Raw genomic sequence first — 22,941 nt, 5'->3', positions numbered from 1 at the left:
TGAGTGCAGAGTAGTGAGTAGTGAGTGCAGAGTAGTGAGTAGTGACTGCAGAGTAGTGAGTGCAGAGTAGTGAGTAGTGAGTGCAGAGTAGTGAGTAGTGAGTCCAGATTAGTGAGTAGTGAGTGCAGAGTAGTGAATGCAGAGTAGTGAGTAGTGAGTGCAGAGTAGTGAGTGCAGAGTAGTGAGTGCAGAGTAGTGAGTGCAGAGTAGTGAGTGCAGAGTGCAGAGTAGTGAGTGCAGAGTGCAGAGTAGTGAGTGCAGAGTAGTGAGTGCAGAGTAGTGAGTACAGAGTAGTGAGTGCAGAGTAGTGAGTGCAGAGTAGTGAGTGCGCAGAGTAGTGAGTGCAGAGTAGTGAGTAGTGAGTGCAGAGTAGTGAGTGCAGAGTAGTGAGTGCAGAGTAGTGAGTGCAGAGTAGTGAGTGCAGAGTAGTGAGTGCGCAGAGTAGTGAGTAGTGAGTAGTGAGTGCAGAGTAGTGAGTAGTGAGTGCAGAGTAGTGAGTAGTGAGTGCAGAGTAGTGAGTGCAGAGTAGTGAGTAGTGAGTGCAGAGTAGTGAGTGCAGAGTAGTGAGTGCAGAGTAGTGAGTGCAGAGTAGTGAGTAGTGAGTGCAGAGTAGTGAGTAGTGAGTGCAGAGTAGTGAGTGCAGAGTGCAGAGTAGTGAGTGCAGAGTAGTGAGTGCAGAGTAGTGAGTAGTGAGTGCAGAGTAGTGAGTGTAGAGTGCAGAGTAGTGAGTGTAGAGTGCAGAGTAGTGAGTGCAGAGTGCAGAGTGCAGAGTGCAGAGTAGTGAGTGCAGAGTGCAGAGTGCAGAGTAGTGAGTGCAGAGTGCAGAGTAGTGAGTGCAGAGTGCAGAGTGCAGAGTAGTGAGTGCAGAGTAGTGAGTGTGCAGAGTAGTGAGTGCAGAGTAGTGAGTGCAGAGTGCAGAGTAGTGAGTGCAGAGTAGTGAGTGCAGAGTAGTGAGTGCAGAGTAGTGAGTGCAGAGTAGTGAGTGCAGAGTAGTGAGTGCAGAGTAGTGAGTGCAGAGTAGTGAGTAGTGAGTAGTGAGTGCAGAGTAGTGAGTAGTGAGTGCAGAGTGCAGAGTAGTGAGTGCAGAGTGCAGAGTGCAGAGTAGTGAGTGCAGAGTGCAGAGTAGTGAGTGCAGAGTGCAGAGTAGTGAGTGCGCAGAGTAGCGAGTGCAGAGTAGTGAGTGCAGAGTAGTGAGTGCAGAGTAGTGAGTGCAGAGTAGTGAGTGCAGAGTAGTGAGTGCAGAGTAGTGAGTGCGCAGAGTAGTGAGTGCAGAGTAGTGAGTGCAGAGTAGTGAGTAGTGAGTAGTGAGTGCAGAGTAGTGAGTAGTGAGTGCAGAGTAGTGAGTGCAGAGTAGTGAGTAGTGAGTAGTGAGTGCAGAGTGCAGAGTAGTGAGTGCAGAGTGCAGAGTAGTGAGTGCAGAGTAGTGAGTAGTGAGTGCAGAGTAGTGAGTAGTGAGTGCAGAGTAGTGAGTGCAGAGTAGTGAGTGCAGAGTAGTGAGTGCGCAGAGTAGTGAGTGCAGAGTAGTGAGTAGTGAGTGCAGAGTAGTGAGTGCAGAGTAGTGAGTAGTGAGTGCAGAGTAGTGAGTGCAGAGTAGTGAGTAGTGAGTGCAGAGTAGTGAGTGCAGAGTAGTGAGTAGTGAGTGCAGAGTAGTGAGTGCAGAGTGCAGAGTAGTGAGTGCAGAGTGCAGAGTAGTGAGTGCAGAGTAGTGAGTGCAGAGTAGTGAGTGCGCAGAGTAGTGAGTGCAGAGTAGTGAGTAGTGAGTGCAGAGTGCAGAGTAGTGAGTGCAGAGTAGTGAGTAGTGAGTGCAGAGTAGTGAGTGCAGAGTAGTGAGTAGTGAGTAGTGAGTGCAGAGTGCAGAGTAGTGAGTGCAGAGTAGTGAGTGCAGAGTGCAGAGTAGTGAGTGCAGAGTAGTGAGTGCAGAGTAGTGAGTGCAGAGTAGTGAGTGCAGAGTAGTGAGTGCAGAGTAGTGAGTGCAGAGTGCAGAGTAGTGAGTGCAGAGTGCAGAGTAGTGAGTGCAGAGTGCAGAGTAGTGAGTGCAGAGTGCAGAGTAGTGAGTGCAGAGTAGTGAGTGCAGAGTAGTGAGTGCAGAGTAGTGAGTGCAGAGTAGTGAGTGCAGAGTAGTGAGTGCAGAGTGCAGAGTAGTGAGTGCAGAGTAGTGAGTGCAGAGTAGTGAGTGCAGAGTAGCAAGTTGACACCAGACACGAGGAGGCTGTGTCTGTGGCAGCAGGTGGATACACAGGGTAGGTGTATAGAAGTTGGGTCAGCAAGGTGACAACAAAGGGTAGGTGGGAGGGACAGAGGCAGCAAACTGAGACAGATGGTAATTGGGAGTGGCTGGGGCATCACATGGGCAACGGAGAGTAGGTGGGTGGGGCTTGGGTAGCATACATAAAATGGAGGGTAGGCAGAAGGAGTCTGGGGCAGAAATCTTACAATTTAGGGTGGGCTATACATGGGCGGGGAGCAAGCTGACAATAAACGTTAGTTCTGTTGGGTACAGAATCGATTCTTAGTTTACTGAATAATAACCAAGAAAAACAAACAATAATATGCAAAACTTTTCTGTAATAAGCGATGAAAAGGGAAGAAAAGAAACAAAACAAAAACACACCAAAATTAAGTCAATCAAAGTCTGATTTTAAGGAAAAATCCATATTTTTTTTACATTTTATAGTGTGGAAATGACATTAGAAGGCTGTCAAAGTTCATGAACATGCAATTTGTTCCAACGGCGCAAGTGATATGGTGAAAAATGGTGCGAAAAAAGTGCTAAATGTGAACAAGCATATATACAGTGTTGTACAAATTGCTAGAACTGGTCACTGGTTCATGAACTTTGACAGCCATCTAATGTCATATAGTTAGGACCTTGTTTCCATTAAAAAAGCATTTTTTCTTTTCCCAATAACTTTGGCGCCAGTTGATGAATCTTCGTGAAATTTTCAAAACTAGTGGGGCACTCCGGTCAGCTCATATCTTGTAAGTTTCGGGGTGATTCGGCAAGCGGGGGCCGAGACAAAAGGGGGATCCCAAAACATGTTTTCTCCATGTTAACTCCCATGGGAAACTTTAGACACGGCTACAGCCCGAACTACTGAACGGAATTACACCAAATTTGGCAAAAAGGTAGCCCTTGTTTCAGAAAGAGCCCTTTTTAGGTCTCGGCAACGAGAACTATTGTCACCTAGTAAGCGCGCAAGGGAGTACAGAGCGGTGCACGAGCCGACCAGGGTCTGTGGACGCGCACACACAAAGGCAGGCAGGCAGGCACACACCAGACACACACAGACAGACACACGCACGCACACACACACACACACCCTCCCTCTCTGCCCACTCCCTCTCTGCCGCCCCCCTTCTACCCCCACTCACCGGGCTCTTTCCCTCTGCAGCGGGTCAGTCACGGCAGCAGGCAGACTCGGTGTCTTCTCCGGCGATCTTCAGCTGATGTGCACGCTCACGCTGCGTCTCCTGCGCGCCCACCACGCTGTTTCGCGCCCGTTGATACTCAGCTTGTGATTACTACTCCTTCTAACCCGGATTCTAAATTACTATTTATTGGTTCTCTAACTCCACTCTGTTGATTCGTAACAAACTGATATTCAGCTCATTTCACAGTCTCGCTTTTGCTTCTCATAAATACAATAAGATTATTTTAAGCAATGTCTACCCTTCTTTTGGTTCTGTGCCTATTATGCTTCGGACTATAGAGTTTTAGAAAGTGTGGTGGAAGATTCCATGATATCAGTGGTGTGCACAGTGCAGAGTGAGTGTGCAGAGTGCAGAGTAGTGAGTGCAGAGTAGTGAGTGCAGAGTAGTGAGTGCAGAGTAGTGAGTGCAGAGTGAGTGGGCAGAGAGTGTGTGCAGAGGAGTGAGTGCAGAGGAGTGAGTGCGCAGAGTAGTGAGTGCGCAGAGTAGTGAGTGCGCAGAGTAGTGAGTGCGCAGAGTAGTGAGTGCGCAGAGTAGTGAGTGCAGAGTAGTGAGTAGTGAGTGCAGAGTAGTGAGTAGTGAGTGCAGAGTAGTGAGTAGTGAGTGCAGAGTAGTGAGTGCAGAGTGCAGAGTAGTGAGTAGTGAGTGCAGAGTAGTGAGTGCAGAGTAGTGAGTGCAGAGTAGTGAGTGCAGAGTGCAGAGTAGTGAGTGCAGAGTAGTGAGTGCAGAGTAGTGAGTGCAGAGTAGTGAGTAGTGAGTGCAGAGTAGTGAGTGCAGAGTAGTGAGTAGTGAGTGCAGAGTAGTGTGAGTAGTGAGTGCAGAGTAGTGAGTGCAGAGTAGTGAGTAGTGAGTGCAGAGTAGTGAGTGCAGAGTAGTGAGTAGTGAGTGCAGAGTAGTGAGTGCAGAGTAGTGAGTAGTGAGTGCAGAGTAGTGAGTAGTGAGTGCAGAGTAGTGTGAGTAGTGAGTGCAGAGTAGTGAGTAGTGAGTGCAGAGTAGTGAGTGCAGAGTAGTGAGTAGTGAGTGCAGAGTACTGAGTGCAGAGTAGTGAGTGCAGGGTGCAGAGTGCAGAGTAGTGAGTGCAGAGTAGTGAGTGCAGAGTGCAGAGTAAATGTAAATGTAAATGTAGTTGAGCTTATATAGCGCACAGCTACCCGCAGTGGGTTTCCCGGCGCTTGCTTAGGGAACCCTTCCTGGTATTCCCCTGTGAGATAGCAGGGTATTCACAAGGTGAAAGTCAGGCATCCCGCCGCGAGGGGCCGTTGTGGAGATTAAGCAAGCTATTGCCCAGAGTCGCAGAGTGTGAACCCATGAGTCGAGGAGGCACCGGGGCGAGAATTATCGAGTCTGTGGAATTTTTAGCCCAAGACCCGCCGAGGCAGGGAGTGCAGAGTAGTGAGTAGTGAGTGCAGAGTAGTGAGTAGTGAGTGCAGAGTAGTGAGTAGTGACTGCAGAGTAGTGAGTGCAGAGTAGTGAGTAGTGAGTGCAGAGTAGTGAGTAGTGAGTCCAGATTAGTGAGTAGTGAGTGCAGAGTAGTGAATGCAGAGTAGTGAGTAGTGAGTGCAGAGTAGTGAGTGCAGAGTAGTGAGTGCAGAGTAGTGAGTACAGAGTAGTGAGTGCAGAGTGCAGAGTAGTGAGTGCAGAGTGCAGAGTAGTGAGTGCAGAGTAGTGAGTGCAGAGTAGTGAGTACAGAGTAGTGAGTGCAGAGTAGTGAGTGCAGAGTAGTGAGTGCGCAGAGTAGTGAGTGCAGAGTAGTGAGTAGTGAGTGCAGAGTAGTGAGTGCAGAGTAGTGAGTGCAGAGTAGTGAGTGCAGAGTAGTGAGTGCAGAGTAGTGAGTGCGCAGAGTAGTGAGTAGTGAGTAGTGAGTGCAGAGTAGTGAGTAGTGAGTGCAGAGTAGTGAGTAGTGAGTGCAGAGTAGTGAGTGCAGAGTAGTGAGTAGTGAGTGCAGAGTAGTGAGTGCAGAGTAGTGAGTGCAGAGTAGTGAGTGCAGAGTAGTGAGTAGTGAGTGCAGAGTAGTGAGTAGTGAGTGCAGAGTAGTGAGTGCAGAGTGCAGAGTAGTGAGTGCAGAGTAGTGAGTGCAGAGTAGTGAGTAGTGAGTGCAGAGTAGTGAGTGTAGAGTGCAGAGTAGTGAGTGTAGAGTGCAGAGTAGTGAGTGCAGAGTGCAGAGTGCAGAGTGCAGAGTAGTGAGTGCAGAGTGCAGAGTGCAGAGTAGTGAGTGCAGAGTGCAGAGTAGTGAGTGCAGAGTGCAGAGTGCAGAGTAGTGAGTGCAGAGTAGTGAGTGTGCAGAGTAGTGAGTGCAGAGTAGTGAGTGCAGAGTGCAGAGTAGTGAGTGCAGAGTAGTGAGTGCAGAGTAGTGAGTGCAGAGTAGTGAGTGCAGAGTAGTGAGTGCAGAGTAGTGAGTGCAGAGTAGTGAGTGCAGAGTAGTGAGTAGTGAGTAGTGAGTGCAGAGTAGTGAGTAGTGAGTGCAGAGTGCAGAGTAGTGAGTGCAGAGTGCAGAGTGCAGAGTAGTGAGTGCAGAGTGCAGAGTAGTGAGTGCAGAGTGCAGAGTAGTGAGTGCGCAGAGTAGCGAGTGCAGAGTAGTGAGTGCAGAGTAGTGAGTGCAGAGTAGTGAGTGCAGAGTAGTGAGTGCAGAGTAGTGAGTGCAGAGTAGTGAGTGCGCAGAGTAGTGAGTGCAGAGTAGTGAGTGCAGAGTAGTGAGTAGTGAGTAGTGAGTGCAGAGTAGTGAGTAGTGAGTGCAGAGTAGTGAGTGCAGAGTAGTGAGTAGTGAGTAGTGAGTGCAGAGTGCAGAGTAGTGAGTGCAGAGTGCAGAGTAGTGAGTGCAGAGTAGTGAGTAGTGAGTGCAGAGTAGTGAGTAGTGAGTGCAGAGTAGTGAGTGCAGAGTAGTGAGTGCAGAGTAGTGAGTGCGCAGAGTAGTGAGTGCAGAGTAGTGAGTAGTGAGTGCAGAGTAGTGAGTGCAGAGTAGTGAGTAGTGAGTGCAGAGTAGTGAGTGCAGAGTAGTGAGTAGTGAGTGCAGAGTAGTGAGTGCAGAGTAGTGAGTAGTGAGTGCAGAGTAGTGAGTGCAGAGTGCAGAGTAGTGAGTGCAGAGTGCAGAGTAGTGAGTGCAGAGTAGTGAGTGCAGAGTAGTGAGTGCGCAGAGTAGTGAGTGCAGAGTAGTGAGTAGTGAGTGCAGAGTGCAGAGTAGTGAGTGCAGAGTAGTGAGTAGTGAGTGCAGAGTAGTGAGTGCAGAGTAGTGAGTAGTGAGTAGTGAGTGCAGAGTGCAGAGTAGTGAGTGCAGAGTAGTGAGTGCAGAGTGCAGAGTAGTGAGTGCAGAGTAGTGAGTGCAGAGTAGTGAGTGCAGAGTAGTGAGTGCAGAGTAGTGAGTGCAGAGTAGTGAGTGCAGAGTGCAGAGTAGTGAGTGCAGAGTGCAGAGTAGTGAGTGCAGAGTGCAGAGTAGTGAGTGCAGAGTGCAGAGTAGTGAGTGCAGAGTAGTGAGTGCAGAGTAGTGAGTGCAGAGTAGTGAGTGCAGAGTAGTGAGTGCAGAGTAGTGAGTGCAGAGTGCAGTGCAGTGCAGGTATGTGCAGTGCAGTGCAGGTATGTGCAGTGCAGTGCAGGTGAGTGCAGGTGAGTGCAGTGCAGGTGAGTGCAGTGCAGGTGAGTGCAGTGCAGGTGAGTGCAGTGCAGGTGAGTGCAGTGCAGTGCAGGTGAGTGCAGTGCAGTGTAGGTGAGTGCAGTGCATGCAGTGCAGGTGAGTGCAGTGCAGGTGAGTGCATTGCAGTGCAGGTGAGTGCAGTGAAGGTGAGTGCAGTGCAGGTGAGTGCATTGCAGTGCAGGTGAGTGCAGTGAAGGTGAGTGCAGTGCAGTGCAGGTGAGTGCAGTGCAGGTGAGTGCAGTGCAGTGCAGTGCAGGTGAGTGCAGTGCAGTGCAGGTGAGTGCAGTGCAGTGCAGTGCAGGTGAGTGCAGTGCAGTGCAGGTGACTGCAGTGCAATGCAGGCGAGTGCAGTGCAGGCGAGTGCAGTGCGTGCAGTGCAGGCGAGTGCAGTGCAGTGCAGGCGAGTGCAGTGCAGTGCAGGTGAGTGCAGTGCAGGTGAGTGCAGTGCAGGTGAGTGCAGTGCAGTGCAGGTGAGTGCAGTGCAGGTGAGTGCAGTGCAGGTGAGTGCAGTGCAGTGCAGTGCAGTGCAGGTCAGTGCAGTGCAGGTGAGTGCAGTGCAGGTGAGTGCAGTGTAGTGCAGTGCAGGTCTGTGCAGTGCAGGTCAGTGCAGTGCAGTGCAGGTGAGTGCAGTGCAGTGCAGTGCAGGTGAGTGCAGTGCAGTGCAGGTGAGTGCAGTGCAGGTGAGTGCAGGTGAGTGCAGTGGAGTGCAGGTGAGTGCAGTGCAGTGCAGGTGAGTGCAGTGCAGTGCAGTGCAGGTGAGTGCAGTGCAGTGCAGGTGAGTGCAGTGCAGGTGAGTGCAGGTGAGTGCAGTGGAGTGCAGGTGAGTGCAGTGCAGTGCAGGTGAGTGCAGTGCAGGTGAGTGCAGTGCAGTGCAGGTGAGTGCAGTGCAGGTGAGTGCAGTGCAGTGCAGTGGAGTGCAGGTGAGTGCAGTGCAGGTGAGTGCAGTGGAGTGCATGCGAGTGCATTGGAGTGCAGGTGAGTGCAGTGCAGGTGAGTGCAGTGCAGGTGAGTGCAGTGTAGGTGAGTGCAGTGCAGGTGAGTGCAGTGCAGTGCAGGTGAGTGCAGTGCAGGTGAGTGCAGTGCAGTGCAGTGCAGGTGAGTGCAGTGCAGGCGAGTGCAGTGCAGGTGAGTGCAGTGGAGTGCAGTGGAGTGCAGGTGAGTGCAGTGCAGGAGAGCGCAGTGCAGGTGAGTGCAGTGCAGGTGAGTGCAGTGCAGTGCAGGTGAGTGCAGTGCAGGTGAGTGCAGTGCAGTGCAGGCGAGTGCAGTGCAGGTGAGGGCAGTGCAGTGCAGGTGAGTGCAGTGCAGGCGAGTGCAGTGCAGGTGAGTGCAGTGCAGGTGTGTGCAGTGCAGGTGTGTGCAGTGCAGTGCAGGTGAGTGAAGTGCAGGTGAGTGCAGTGCAGTGCAGGTGAGTGCAGTGCAGGTGAGTGTAGTGCAGGTGAGTGCAGTGCAGTGCAGGTGAGTGCAGTGCAGGCGAGTGCAGTGTGTGCAGTGCAGGCGAGTGCAGTGCAGTGCAGGTGAGTGCAGGTGAGTGCAGTGCAGGTGAGTGCAGTGCAGGTCAGTGCAGTGCAGTGCAGGTCAGTGCAGTGCAGTGCAGGTGAGTGCAGTGCAGTGCAGGTGAGTGCAGTGCAGGTGAGTGCAGTGCAGGTGAGTGCAGTGCAGTGCAGGTGAGTGCAGTGGAGTGCAGGTGAGTGCAGTGGAGTGCAGGTGAGTGCAGTGGAGTGCAGGTGAGTGCAGTGCAGTGCAGGTGAGTGCAGTGCAGTGCAGGTGAGTGCAGTGCAGTGCAGGTGAGTGCAGTGCAGTGCAGGTGAGTGCAGTGCAGTGCAGGTGAGTGCAGTGCAGGTGAGTGCAGTGCAGTGCAGTGGAGTGCAGGTGAGTGCAGTGCAGTGCAGTGGAGTGCATGCGAGTGCATTGGAGTGCAGGTGAGTGCAGTGCAGGTGAGTGCAGTGCAGGTGAGTGCAGTGCAGGTGAGTGCAGTGTAGGTGAGTGCAGTGCAGGTGAGTGCAGTGCAGTGCAGTGCAGGTGAGTGCAGTTTAGGCGAGTGCAGTGCAGGTGAATGCAGTGCAGTGCAGTGGAGTGCAGGTGAGTGCAGTGCAGGAGAGCGCAGTGCAGGTGAGTGCAGTGCAGGTGAGTACAGTGCAGTGCAGGTGAGTGCAGTGCAGGTGAGTGCAGTGCAGTACAGGTGAGTGCAGTGCAGGTGAGTGCAGTGCAGTGCAGGTGAGTGCAGTGCAGGTGAGTGCAGTGCAGGTGAGTGCAGTGCAGGTGTGTGCAGTGCAGGTGTGTGCAGTGCAGGTGTGTGCAGTGCAGTGCAGGTGAGTGCAGTGCAGGTGAGTGCAGTGCAGTGCAGGTGAGTGTAGTGCAGTGCAGGTGAGTGTAGTGCAGGTGAGTGCAGTGCAGTGCAGGTGAGTGCAGTGCAGGTGAGTGCAGTGCAGTGCAGTGCATGTGAGTGCAGTGAAGTGCAGGTGAGTGCAGTGCAGTGCAGGTGAGTGCAGTGCAGGTGAGTACAGTCAAGTCAAGTCAAGTCATATAATTTGTATAGCGCACTACATACCCAGAGGGTTTCAAGGCGCTTAGGAAGGGGAGAAGGATTAGTTGTCAAATATCCACGTTTTAAGTTGCTTTCTGAATGCTAGGTGGTTCTGGGTAAGGCGAAGGTAAGCGGGGAGTGAGTTCCATGTTTTAGCAGCCAGGTATGAAAAGGATCTGCCTCCCATGGTGGTCTTGTTGATGCGAGGTACAGTGGCGAGGGCTTGGCTGGAAGAACGTAGTTGGCGGGAGGGGATGTAGAAGGACAGTCGTGAGTTGAGGCATTCTGGACCGATGTTGTAGAGTGATTTGTGTGCGTGGGTAAGCAGTCGGAAAGTGATCCTCTTATTGACGGGTAACCAGTGGAGGTCTTTAAGGTGATCAGAGATGTGTTCGTTGCGTGGGATGTCTAATATGAGTCTGGCTGAGGCGTTTTGGATTCGTTGGAGTTTCTTCTGGAGTTTTGCGGTAGTACCTGCGTAGAGGGTGTTTCCGTAGTCCAGTCGGCTCGTGACCAGAGCGTGGGTGACTGTTTTCCTTGTGTCGGAGGGGATCCAGCGAAATGTTTTTCTGAGCATGCGAAGAATGTTGAAGCAGGAAGAGGATACGGCGCTGACTTGTCTGTTCATTGAGAGTGAAGAATCCAGGATGACGCCTAGGTTCCGTGCGTGGTCTGTCGGGATGGGTGCTTTTCCGAGGGCTTCCGGCCACCAGGAGTCATCCCATGCAGAGGGGGATGTACCTAAGATGAGGACTTCTGTTTTGTCTGAGTTCAGTTTCAGACGGCTTTGTTTCATCCATTCGGCAACTTCTTTCATTCCTTCGTGTAGGTTAGTTTTGGCGGTGCTGGGGTCATTGGTGAGAGAAAGGATCAGTTGAGTGTCATCCGCGTAAGAGATGATGTTGAGGTTGTGTTGGCGTGCGATGGCCGCGAGGGGGCTCATGTATACGTTGAAGAGGGTGGGGCTGAGTGAGGATCCTTGTGGTACGCCGCAGATGACTTCAGAGGCCTCGGACTTGAATGGTGGAAGGCGGACTCTCTGGGTTCTTCCGGTGAGGAACGAGGTGATCCATTCAAGTGCTTTTCCTTGGATTCCGATGTTATTGAGGCGTTGTAAAAGGGTTTTGTGGCAGACTGTGTCGAATGCTGCAGAGAGGTCAAGGAGGATGAGGGCGACTGTGTCTCCATTGTCCAGTAGAGTTCGAATGTCGTCTGTTGCTGCGATGAGGGCGGTCTCAGTGCTGTGTTTTGCTCGGAAGCCAGATTGTGAGGGGTCGAGGGATTTGTTGGCTTCGAGGAAGGCGGCGAGCTGGTTGTTGACAGCTTTCTCGATGACTTTGGCCGGGAATGGGAGAAGCGAGATGGGGCGGTAATTTTTGAGTTCGGTGGGGTCCGCTGTGGGTTTTTTCAGAAGGGCGGTGAGTTCAGCGTGTTTCCAGTCTTCCGGGAAGGTGGCGGAGTTGAATGAGCAGTTGATGACGTCTCGGAGGTGCGGTGCTATGACGGAATCTGCTTTGTTGAAGATGTGGTGAGGACATGGGTCTGTGGGGGATCCTGAGTGGATGGAATTCATCAGGCGGATGGTGTCCTCAGTGGAGATAGGGTTCCAGTCGTTAAGGGTGTTCACGGGGGGAGGATGATCAGCAGATGGTAGGGTGGGTTGGTTTCCGGGTTGGTTGTCAAAGCTGTTGTGTATGTCTGCAATCTTGTTGTGGAAAAATGAGGCTAGGGAGTCGCAGAGGGTTTGAGAGGGGGTGATGTCGTTGGAGTTGGCCGAGGGATTGGAAAATTCCTTGACGATGTTGAAAAGTTCCTTGCTGTTGTGAGCGTTGTTGTCAAGTCGATCCTTGAATGCTGTTTTCTTGGCTTTTCGGATTAGTTGGTGGTGAATGCGGGTGGCGTTTTTGAAGGCGTCCTTGGTGCTGGTGGTTGGGTCTTTTTTCCAGGCCTTTTCAAGGGAGCGGCAGGTTTTCTTGGACTTCTTGAGATCATCGTTGAACCATGAGGCCTTCTTGCTGCCAGGTTTGTTTTGACGTTTTTTCAGTGGTGCTAAGGTGTCAGCGGTGTTGGATAACCATAGGGTGAGGTTGGCGGCGGCTTCGTTAGCGTTAGAAGAGAGGGCTGGGGGGTTTTGAAGGAGCGATGCGGAGATTTGGTTCGTGGTGATTTTGTTCCAGTTTCTTTGCAGGGTAGGTTGGAGGTGGATGCTGGGATTTGGTTTGTTGTAGGTGAAGTGAACGCAGCTGTGGTCAGTCCAGAGGAGGTCAGTGGTGTGGCTGAAGGAGACATGGTTGCTGGATGTGAAGATGGGGTCGAGTGTGTGACCTGCGATGTGCAGTGCAGTGCAGTGCAGTGCAGGTGAGTGCAGTGCAGGTGAGTGCAGTGCAGGTGAGTGCAGTGCAGTGCAGGTGAGTGCAGTGCATGTGAGTGCAGTGCAGGTGAGTGCAGTGCAGTGCAGGCGAGTGCAGTGCAGGCGAGTGCAGTGCGTGCAGTGCAGGCGAGTGCAGTGCAGTGCAGGTGAGTGCAGTGCAGTGCAGGTGAGTGCAGTGCAGTGCAGGTGAGTGCAGTGCAGTGCAGGTGAGTGCAGTGCAGTGCAGTGCAGGTGAGTGCAGTGCAGTGCAGGTGAGTGCAGTGCAGGTGAGTGCAGTGCAGTGCAGGTGAGTGCAGTGCAGTGCAGGTGATTGCAGTGCAGGTGAGTGCAGTGCAGTGCAGTGCATGTGAGTGCAGTGCAGGTGAGTGCAGTGCAGTGCAGGTGAGTGCAGTGCAGGTGAGTGCAGTGCAGTGCAGGTGAGTGCAGTGCAGTGCAGGTGAGTGCAGTGCAGTGCAGGTGAGTGCAGTGCAGGTGAGTGCAGTGCAGGTGAGTGCAGTGCAGGTGAGTGCAGTGCAGTGCAGGTGAGTGCAGTGCAGGTGAGTGCAGTGCAGTGCAGGTGAGTGCAGTGCAGGTGAGTGCAGGTGAGTGCAGTGCAGGTGAGTGCAGGTGAGTGCAGTGCAGGTGAGTGCAGTGCAGGTGAGTGCAGTGCAGGTGAGTGCAGTGCAGGTGAGTGCAGGTGAGTGCAGTGCAGTGCAGGTGAGTGCAGTGCAGGTGAGTGCAGTGCAGGTGAGTGCAGTGCAGGTGAGTGTAGTGCAGTGCAGGTGAGTGTAGTGCAGGTGAGTGCAGTGCAGTGCAGGTGAGTGCAGTGCAGGTGAGTGCAGTTGAGTGCAGTGCAGTGCAGGTGAGTGCAGTTGAGTGCAGTGCAGGTGAGTGCAGTGCAGTGCTGGTGAGTGCAGTTGAGTGGAGTGCAGGTGAGTGCAGTGGAGTGCAGGTGAGTGCAGTGGAGTGCAGATGAGTGCAGTGCAGTGCAGGTGAGTGCAGTGCAGGTGAGTGCAGTGCAGGTGAGTGCAGTGCAGGTGAGTGCAGTGCAGGTGAGTGCAGTGCAGTGCAGGTGAGTGCAGTGCAGGTGAGTGCAGTGCAGGTGAGTGCAGTGCAGGTGAGTGCAGTGCAGTGCAGGTGAGTGTAGTGCAGGTGAGTGCAGTGCAGTGCAGGTGAGTGCAGTGCAGGTGAGTGCAGTTGAGTGCAGTGCAGTGCAGGTGAGTGCAGTTGAGTGCAGTGCAGGTGAGTGCAGTGCAGTGCTGGTGAGTGCAGTTGAGTGCAGTGCAGGTGAGTGCAGTTGAGTGCAGAGTGGTGTGTATTGACAATGTAAATGACAATGCCATTTATTTATGATTTAAAGAAAAAAAAAATTCATGAGCAATGCCAATAGCTCTACCTTTAATGATGCCGAGACCATTGCATTGTAAATGCTTGTTGTTAAATGGTGTAAGTTCGTTTGGTAGTTCCTGGGAAATTAAAAAAAAGAGGTCAAAAAATGCTTTTCCCATAAGAAACTTTAGACACGGTTACAGCTGGAACTGCTGAACGGAATGACACCAAATTTGGCAAAAAGGTAGTGCTTGCTTTTTTTATAATGGTGTAAATCCGTTCAGTAGTTGCTGAGAAAGTTTCGATATTTAGAGGCACGGAGGATCCGCACACCCTCCCGATCACGAGCTTTATTCCAATTGGCTGTCAACACTCCAAACCAGGAAGTGTTGGTAGCCATCTTTTGCCTCGGTAACCGAGGCACAAGAAAAGAGAAAAACAAAAGGTGAAAAATAACAAAAGGGGGCAGGGTGGAAACACCCTGACCCCCTAGGCCTGCTGGGTGCGCAAACCCGGCTGAATTTATTTTTTAAAACGAAGCTCGGGCTCCGCGCTTCATTGTATTGAACCCCCGGGTGGGCCAAGTCCCGGGGCAGTGGAAATAAAAGTGTGGGGAGGCCCAACACCCCCCACACTGCCCAGGGGACTGCTACCTCCCTGGGGCAAGATTATTGAGTTGCGGGGTGAACGCAGCCCCCCAAGCCCCGGGGACTGCCACCCCCGGGGCTTTCATTAATTATTTTGTGGGGGTACACAACCCCCAACTGCCCCGGGAACCACCATCCCCGGGGCTTTTTAGAAAAAAATAAGTACACCTTGTGGGGGGGTTTGAGCTCCCCCAGATGCCCCGGGGACCACCACCTCCCCGGGGCAATACTATTCAAATATGGGGGGCTGGTACAGACACCTGAGCCCAGGGGCCACCACCCCCGGGCTATGCATTGGTTGGGAGGGGGGCTGCGCTGCCCCCCTCCTGGAGCCAGTGATGGCCTTGGGGACCGTCACCCCGCAGGTCCGGTTCCTGCCGTGTCCTGGGGTGCTCACCACCGGGACACTGCTGTTTGCAATGACAGGGCGGGAGCCACATGGCTCCCCCCCTGTCATTGCAAACTGCTTTGCTTCATTGAAGCGAGAGCAGGGAAACCTGCTCTCGCTTCAATGAAGCAAAGCAGATTGCTTTTCCACATGTGGAGCTGCATGTTAGCAGATCCCCATGTGGAAAAGCAATGCCGGCTCCCGCAGGAGGCGGGGAGCCGGCGGGACCGTGAGGGTATTGGGGCTCCCCCAACGGTCCCCAAAGGAGAGGGCCAGCCCCGGGGGATGGGGTCCCCGGTTCTAGAAGTGGTCCGGGAGAGTCAGTTACCACCAGTACCGTCTGAAAAAATTGTGGGCACAGGATGATTTTGCAACAAGGCCTCTTTCTGCTTCTCTGTTGGTTCTTTCTGCACATGTCTTGCTTCTTCCTACACTTTTCATCGTCTTTGTGGACTTCTGTTGCTTCTTTCTGCATTTCTTTTGCTTCTTTGTGTGAGTTGTTTCTTCTTTCATCACATACCCTACCTCTGTAGGCATAGTTAGAAACTAGCATTTGAAAAACCTTTGAAATTCACTGAAAAAACCATACGTTTCAGGCACGTTATACTTAGAAATTAGCATTTAAAAAACCCTAGAAATTCCCTGAAAAAAACATAGATTTTAGGGAAAGTTATAGTTAGTTGGACATTTCACTCGTACAAAACCAGAGAAACTGGTAAGGAGTATCCCTTATGAGGAATGCCTCAGGGCCATGCCATGCGCAACTGTAGTAGTGGGCAAGACTTATAGGCGGAACTATCATGCCTCAGATCTCGCTTTTTGGCTAGAGGATATTCTGAGATATGTCTTGTTGAGGCCATCTGTAAGGCAAAACAGAAAATTAGAGAACAAATACTCTTTAATACAAAAAGCAAGAAAGAGAAAGCTGTACAAGATGGGAGCAACCAGTGTAGACTAATCACTACATACAACAATCAGCAAGGTGAGCTTAGAAAAATCATTTACAAGCACTGGCACATTATTCGTAATGATCCAATCTTGGGTAAACTTATCCAAAGGAGACCTCAGTTCACTTTTAGAAAGGCCCGATCCCTTCACCAAGCACTGGTTAGTAATATGCTACCCAGCAAGACTCGTAAGAAACCAACTGTATCATGGCTATGTAGAAAGTATGGTTTTATTAGATGCATGAAGTGCAAGGCTTGCATGTTTGTAAAAATCACTACTAGTTTTCCATTATGTTTTGCCCAAAATGCTCATCAACATATCAAGGGGCAGTTTTCATGCAAAACGGACTATGCTGTCTACGTGCTTCAATGCCCATGTGGGTTGAAGTACGTGGGCAGCACTATCCTCCCTGTCCACAAGAGGGTGCTGCAACATTTACGTGCCATTAAGAATGGGGATAAATCTTACCCTGTGGTGTGGCATTTTGAGCAGCACCGCACTAAAAATGCTGAAGGGCTATTTTATTTTGTAATCGATGCTGTCCCTCTGAGCATAAGGGGCGGTGACCGCGAAAAAAGATTACGAAATCTTGAATCCAGTTACATCACTAAACTTAACACCAAGACACCAGAAGGTCTCAATATGGAAAAAGACCTAGACACAGATGTATAGGTTCCTCCTGCATCTTTGTTGTTGTTTTTAACTTTCTGTATAAACACAAGCACTTTAAGGCAGATGGTTGAGTATGTAAGAAATGTACCGGTAAGGTGGAATATGTTTACATGCAGGCTTTTACGATAATTTTGATCCACATGAATTTGGACTAGCCCACTGGGGCATAATTGTGGGTATTGCAGTATCTTAGTCAATGCTGAATTATTCTACCTATTGCATTAATTAATGCCCACTTGGGCTCTAATTGTGAAATTTTCCATGTGCATAGAATTGAACTAGCAATGGTTTTCCGTGCTGTGTGAAATATATGCAAGTTGGAAATCAGACCACCAAGGACAGAACTCCAGACAAGCGTGGTGCATGCCCAGCTTATTAGCTAATGTTAATAATACGAGCGATGCAAATTAGCATTTAAGCTGTAAATTTACACTGCATTAATGCAGTAGGTTCAATGAATTCAGAAAATGATGATAGTAATTACCCACATTTTGCAATTCGGTAAGCATTGTATGCATGTGTTATCAAACTACCAGTCTGTCGTCTTTCTCTACTGTTGTAGTTTATCACGTGACAGGTTCACATTCACAGTTAAAAATGCGAAGAAAACTTTATTGACTTGCTAGTGAACAAGCCTGCAGGACAGGCGAAACGCGTCTAGCATTATCAGCTGGCATTAAAATTATTCTGCGCACAGACATGCGTCGACTCTCTGTTTTGAAAAGTGTGGTGAATATATATATATTACCTACTGGCGGTCGCCAGTAGGTATATATAGTTAGGATTTTTTCCCTATGGGATTTTTGAAAATTCTATGTCTAATAACTTTGGCGTTTGTGGACGGAATTGGTTGAAATTTTCAGGAAAATGGAACATTTTGTTTCTGGGCAGGCCCTGAAAATTTGGGGGGGGTTTGTCAAGGGGGGGCCGTAAAAAAAAGGGGGGTCCCAAAATGCGTTTTTCCCATGTTAATTTCCATAGGGCGGTTGGCCTCACTTTTAGCCCGAACGGCTGAATGGATTTGCACGAAACTTGGCAAAATTGTAGGGACTGTTAGCCCGATGTGCCTTTGCTAGGTCTCAATATATGTGCTCCAGTGGATTTTGAGAAATTAACGTTCAAAAAAAGATATATATCTGTAAGCGCGCTCTGGGCAGCGCTCCGGTTCGCGTACTTGACGCGTAACGGAACTTCGCGTAGCGAAGCTGATTGGCTCTCCGGTGTCTGTCAAGATTCTAAACAGTCCAGAGCGGCCGCCATCTTGTCTCTCGGTAGGATCGAGAGACAAGAGGAGGCCAAAACAAAGGGGGAAATGACCATAAGGGGGCATAGTAGATCCTCCCTGACCCCCTAGGTTTGATGTGGAGGCTTTAAAAAGGCCCCGCAGGGCAAAAAAAAAATTTTTTTTTTTGTTTTTTTGCGTGGGGAGCGCCCGGTCCGCGAACCGGGAAGCGTTCTGGGGAGCGTACTAAAAGGAAAAAAGAATGATAGACTTTTCTAATATTGTATGTAAATTGATTGTTTGTTTTGTTGATTATTTTTTAATTTCTTTATTTTTTAAGCAATTATTTATTATTGTGATTGTGTTTCAAAATTTAATAAAATGTCTAACATTTCACTGTCTGAAATGTCGTTATTTTCATTGAACATAGCTTGTAATGTTTGAGTGTGTAAAATGTCCTCATTTTCAAGGAGGACATCTACTGCTTGCACACATTGCAGTAGTTCTTGGTCCCAAGTTTCATCCATAAATTCTATATAATTTGGATCAATTATTTCTTGGTTGGTCTCTTGCAGGACAATTTCAAATGAAACTTTGTGTTCGCCCTCCATTTTGTCTGAAATTTGGATAAAAAATATATTAGTAGAGATAGGGCACTGTTGGGATTAATTTTAGATAGGCAGTTTTTAACAGTGAATTTATCTTTGGGCAGTGTATAGTATCAGAGTGGAAGTAGGAATATAAAAAAGTGTATGTGATTTAACGTAAGTAAATTCATAATTATACAAGAGAAACCTAACTCCATCCATAACTATAACAGAGAAGTCTATCTAAATCTATAACTACTACAGAGGGATAGTATATAACTATCAGAAAAAGTTTACCATATTAACTTATAGTGCACAATATACTTCAGTTTTTAAAATAACAACTTACCTTTACAAAGAAGTTGAAGTGATTAGTGAAAATCCAATTGAAATGTACACCAGGAAGTAGTAGTCAAAATGGCTGTGTTTCCTTCTCTTCCTTTATATATATTCAGGTACATAACCAATCAAATGTCAGGTAAAAAAAAATAGAAAATGAAAGTAACATTTTAATTGGTTGTGAATTCCAACACTTCAGATGTGTTTTGTGAAGTAATTTACCTCACGGTATTTAGAGAGGTCTACAGGCTAAATGGCTAAATGGAATTTCAACCAAATTTGTGAAAATGGTAGGGATTGGTATGTAGTATGAGCAAATCTATATTTGGTGAAAGTGTCTCAAGGGTTTCTTCTGTAAATTACTTTCCCACCTTTTTTAATGGAGCGCTTCCCGGGGAGCGCCCCGGTACGCGAACTGGCGAGCGCCCCGGTACGCGAACCTTAAGCGTTACGGGAGTCCACCATTTTGTGTTTCGGTCGAATTAAGATACAAGATGGAGGGCACATAATGTTCAGAATGGGTAGAAGGGGACACGGTAGACGTATTTTGACCCCCTAGGTTTTCTGAGGATGGCTGAGGAGGCCCATATGTGCGAAAAAAAACATTTTTTAAAAAAAATTTGCGCGGTTAGCTTCCGGTTCGCGTACCGGGTAGCGCTCCGGGGAGCGTACTTTGTTGAAAATTAGTAAAAAAAAGTTAGAGTAAAATAATAATTGTGAGTGATCAGATGTAGGGTAGCTCTGAGAAGAGCTTTTGGGTTTATGGTAGATTTAGGTACTTATAAGTAGGTACCAATGCAGAGTCTTAAATTCAAAATGAAAACTCTGTTGCCCTCATCTGAGAAGTGAACTCCATCTCCTCTGTAGATATCTTGCATGTAGTAACGCAAGTTATTGTTGTACATGGAGCCCATTCCATGGTCTCTCATGTAAGCTGAAACAGATTTGTTTACATGCTTCCTCGACTTCTCAATTTGTGGACAAAATTGGTTCGACCACCTCCATTTCTGTCTTTGGCATATATTTGAATATACCAAGGCAGTTTGAGGAAAAAGTGCCATCAATTGCTCAAAGGTGTCCTTTAAAAGCATTTCCAGACCTACCCCAGTCAAAGTGCCCAAATCATTTCCTCCACAGTGCACAATTAACAGGTCAGGTTTTGGCAAATGCATTAAGGTTTTCACCAATGGTATCAATTGGTGACATTTTAATCCTCTGTGGCCAAACCACTTAATTTCCACATCTTGTAAATTGAGGTTAGGTAAATTTCTGTTATCAGCATACCTCTGAGCCCAGTAGATGTAACTATGTCCAACAATCCAGACAGAAAACATGGTGAGAGAAGGTTCTGCTGCAGTCAGATGAAGTGTGGCAATGAAATGGCAGTTGAAAAAATAAGAGTTTAAAATGGAAAAAACTGTGGAGTTTCTGTGTTAATGAAGCAGTAACAGTGATTGGTGGATTTTGATTGCTGAAAACAGAAAGTTAGGGTGCATGGATGAGTTCTTTGAAAGATGTATTTTGAATGGTCCAAAAAAAATCATTAAATGAAAGATTGCACTGGATATGCAGGTGCACTGAGAGTTCAGAGTTCAATTGAAACATTGTTGTGTGAACTTGCAAACACCAGAGGTCTTTCAGGAGCTGGTTGCTATGCAAAAAAGGCAGACAGGGCAGAGGGGGGAAGGGTTTTGATTTGAAAAAAGTGAGGGAAGAGTTTTGATTGGGTGACATGAGAGATATGTGTGATGAATTACAGCATTTCTGTGCTTTCTATAGCTGCAGCCTCTGGAGTGCATACCTTTTGTTCTGCTGAAGACAAATTGGTGTATTTCTGAGACTGTTTTGAAACTCATAAAGTATTTGCTAAGGTGAGAAAAGATTTATTTTATTTAGATAGAGAATAGTGTGCTTTAAGGAGAAAATTATGAAGAAAGTTGTGTTTTTAAAATGTTGCTTTGTCTCAAGTGTTTTACAAATAGATTTTGTTTCTTTGAGAAATTGTAATTGGAGAAAATGTGAAGTATTACTACTGACAGGGTGTTTTTGTGCATAGGAGCTGTGCAGTGTTTTCAAATTATGACTTGAAAATCGTTTTTGTGGAAAAGGAATGCTTTTAAAATTTATGACAAGGAAATAATGGTGTCTGCTTCTTTATAAGGCATTTGAGTGTCTCTGATGTTATTTTTCCCATTTTAAATTAAAAGACCTTTATCTGTGGGGAAAGTTCCTTGTAAATATACTCCCACCTGTGCTTGGCAAATTTAGATTTTGATTCTTTGAGTTACATAGCCATGTTAAAAGTGACCCAAAAATATTGCAAAGGCAATCAAAAAACACTTTCATGTGTCTTAAGGACATTTTAAGTCATTTCCCCATGTGCAGTGTTTTCAAATTATGACTTGAAAATCGTTTTTGAGGAAAAGGAATGCTTTTAAAATTTATGACAAGGACATAATGGTGTCTGCTTCTTTATAAGGCATTTGAGTGTCTCTGATGTTATTTTTCCCATTTTAATTTAAGACCTTTCCCCGTGGTGCAAATTCCTTGTAAATATGCTCCCACCTGTGCTTGGCAAATTTAGATTTTGATTCTTTGAGTTACATAGCCATGTTAAAAATGACCCAAAATTGCTGCAAAGGCAATCAAAAAACGCTTTCATGTGTCTTAAGGACATTTTAAGTCATTTCCCCATGTGCAGTGTTTTCAAATTATGACTTGAAAATCGTTTTTGAGGAAAAGGAATGCTTTTAAAATTTATGACAAGGAAATAATGGTGTCTGCTTCTTTATAAGGCATTTGAGTGTCTCTGATGTTATTTTTCCCATTTTAAATTAAAAAACATTTATCTGTGGTGCACATTCCTTGTAAATATGCTCCCACCTGTGCTTGGCAAATTTAAATTTTGATTCTTTGAGTTACATAGCCATGTTAAAAGTGACCCAAAAATATTGCAAAGGCAATCAAAAAACGCTTTCATGTGTCTTAAGGACATTTTAAGTCATTTCCCCATGTGCAGTGTTTTCAAATTATGACTTGAAAATCGTTTTTGAGGAAAAGGAATGCTTTTAAAATTTATGACAAGGACATAATGGTGTCTGCTTCTTTATAAGGCATTTGAGTGTCTCTGATGTTATTTTTCCCATTTTAATTTAAGACCTTTCCCCGTGGTGCAAATTCCTTGTAAATATGCTCGCATCTGTGCTTGGCAAATTTAGATTTTGATTCTTTGAGTTACATAGCCATGTTAAAAATGACCCAAAATTGCTGCAAAGGCAAACAAAAAACGCTTTCATGTGTCTTAAGGACATTTTAAGTCATTTCCCCATGTGCAGTGTTTTCAAATTATGAATTGAAAATCGTTTTTGAGGAAAAGGAATGCTTTTAAAATTTATGACAAGGACATAATGGTGTGTGCTTCTTTATAAGGCATTTGAGTGTCTGTGATGTTATTTTTCCCATTTTAATTTAAGACCTTTCCCCGTGGTGCAAATTCCTTGTAAATATGCTCGCACCTGTGCTTGGCAAATTTAGATTTTGATTCTTTGAGTTACATAGCCATGTTAAAAGTGACCCAAAAATGCTGCAAAGGCAATCAAAAAACGTTTTCATGTGTCTTAAGGACATTTTAAGTCATTTCCCCATGTGCAGTGTTTTCAAATTATGACTTGAAAATCGTTTTTGTGGAAAAGGAATGCTTTTAAAATTTATGACAAGGAAATAATGGTGTCTGCTTCTTTATAAGGCATTTGAGTGTCTCTGATGTTATTTTTCCCATTTTAAATTAAAAGACCTTTATCTGTGGGGAAAGTTCCTTGTAAATATGCTCCCACCTGTGCTTGGCAAATTTAGATTTTGATTCTTTGAGTTACATAGCCATGTTAAAAGTGATCCAAAAATGCTGCAAAGGCTTTAAAAAATCGCTTTCATGTGTCTTAAGGACATTTTAAGTCATTTCCCCATGAATGTAGGTATACAATTGATTTATATGTTGTGTTTAAACACGTTTTTTGAAATCAATTACATTTCTGGATATGTACTGCTAGAGCTTCATAGGTTGTTTGGGGCATATTTATAAGGCATTTGAGTGTCTCTGATGTTATTTTTCCCATTTTATATTAAAAGACCTTTCCCCGTAATGCAAATTCCTTGTAAATATGCTCGCACCTGTGCTTGGCAAATTTAGATTTTGATTCTTTGAGTTACATAGCCATGTTAAAAGTGACCCAAAAACGCTGCAAAGGCTTTAAAAAAACACTTTCATCACCTGTGTTTCCTAAGTTTACGAATGACATTGTGCAGATGAAGTTTAGGTCTGTCCACGGACACAAAAGAGGTCTGGCCTTTGTTCAAGAGTGAAGTGGACATGACTTACTTCATTAGTAGGCCTTTACATGTATTATCTCGTCTGTATTCTTCAACAAGCGTAAATTTGATCTGCAACCCTGAGTAGGCCTCACCTTAAACAAACCTCTGGATAGGCCACACCTTATCATCATCCTGAATTAATCATTTAAAATGTTAGGGACAGATTTATGATAGGTGTGTGACTCTTTTGCGCCGCTGTGCGTCACTTTTGTGACGCAGCGGCGGTGCAAAAGATTTGCTATGTGGCGACATATTTAAAAATTGATGCATCTAGGCAGATGTGTCATGCTGTAAAGTCCTGTGCCACATGAAACCTGTGTCAGTTTTCATATAGGTGTTTTGTTGCAAGGTATGCATTAATTTGCAAGAAAGCCCTGTAAAACTAACACAGTGAAATTTAGAAGATTTCACTGAGTCAGCTTTATAGCATTGCTGAATCAAATCCTTACGCCTGTTTGAAACAGGCATAAGGAGTGATGCACCATGCAATGTGAGGCTTGCTCCTGTGCATTG

Source organism: Lissotriton helveticus, chromosome 3_1 (genome assembly GCF_964261635.1).
Source record: "Lissotriton helveticus chromosome 3_1, aLisHel1.1, whole genome shotgun sequence".
In the NCBI taxonomy this organism is placed as follows: Eukaryota; Metazoa; Chordata; class Amphibia; order Caudata; family Salamandridae; genus Lissotriton; species Lissotriton helveticus.
This window is presented reverse-complemented; position numbering follows the sequence as displayed.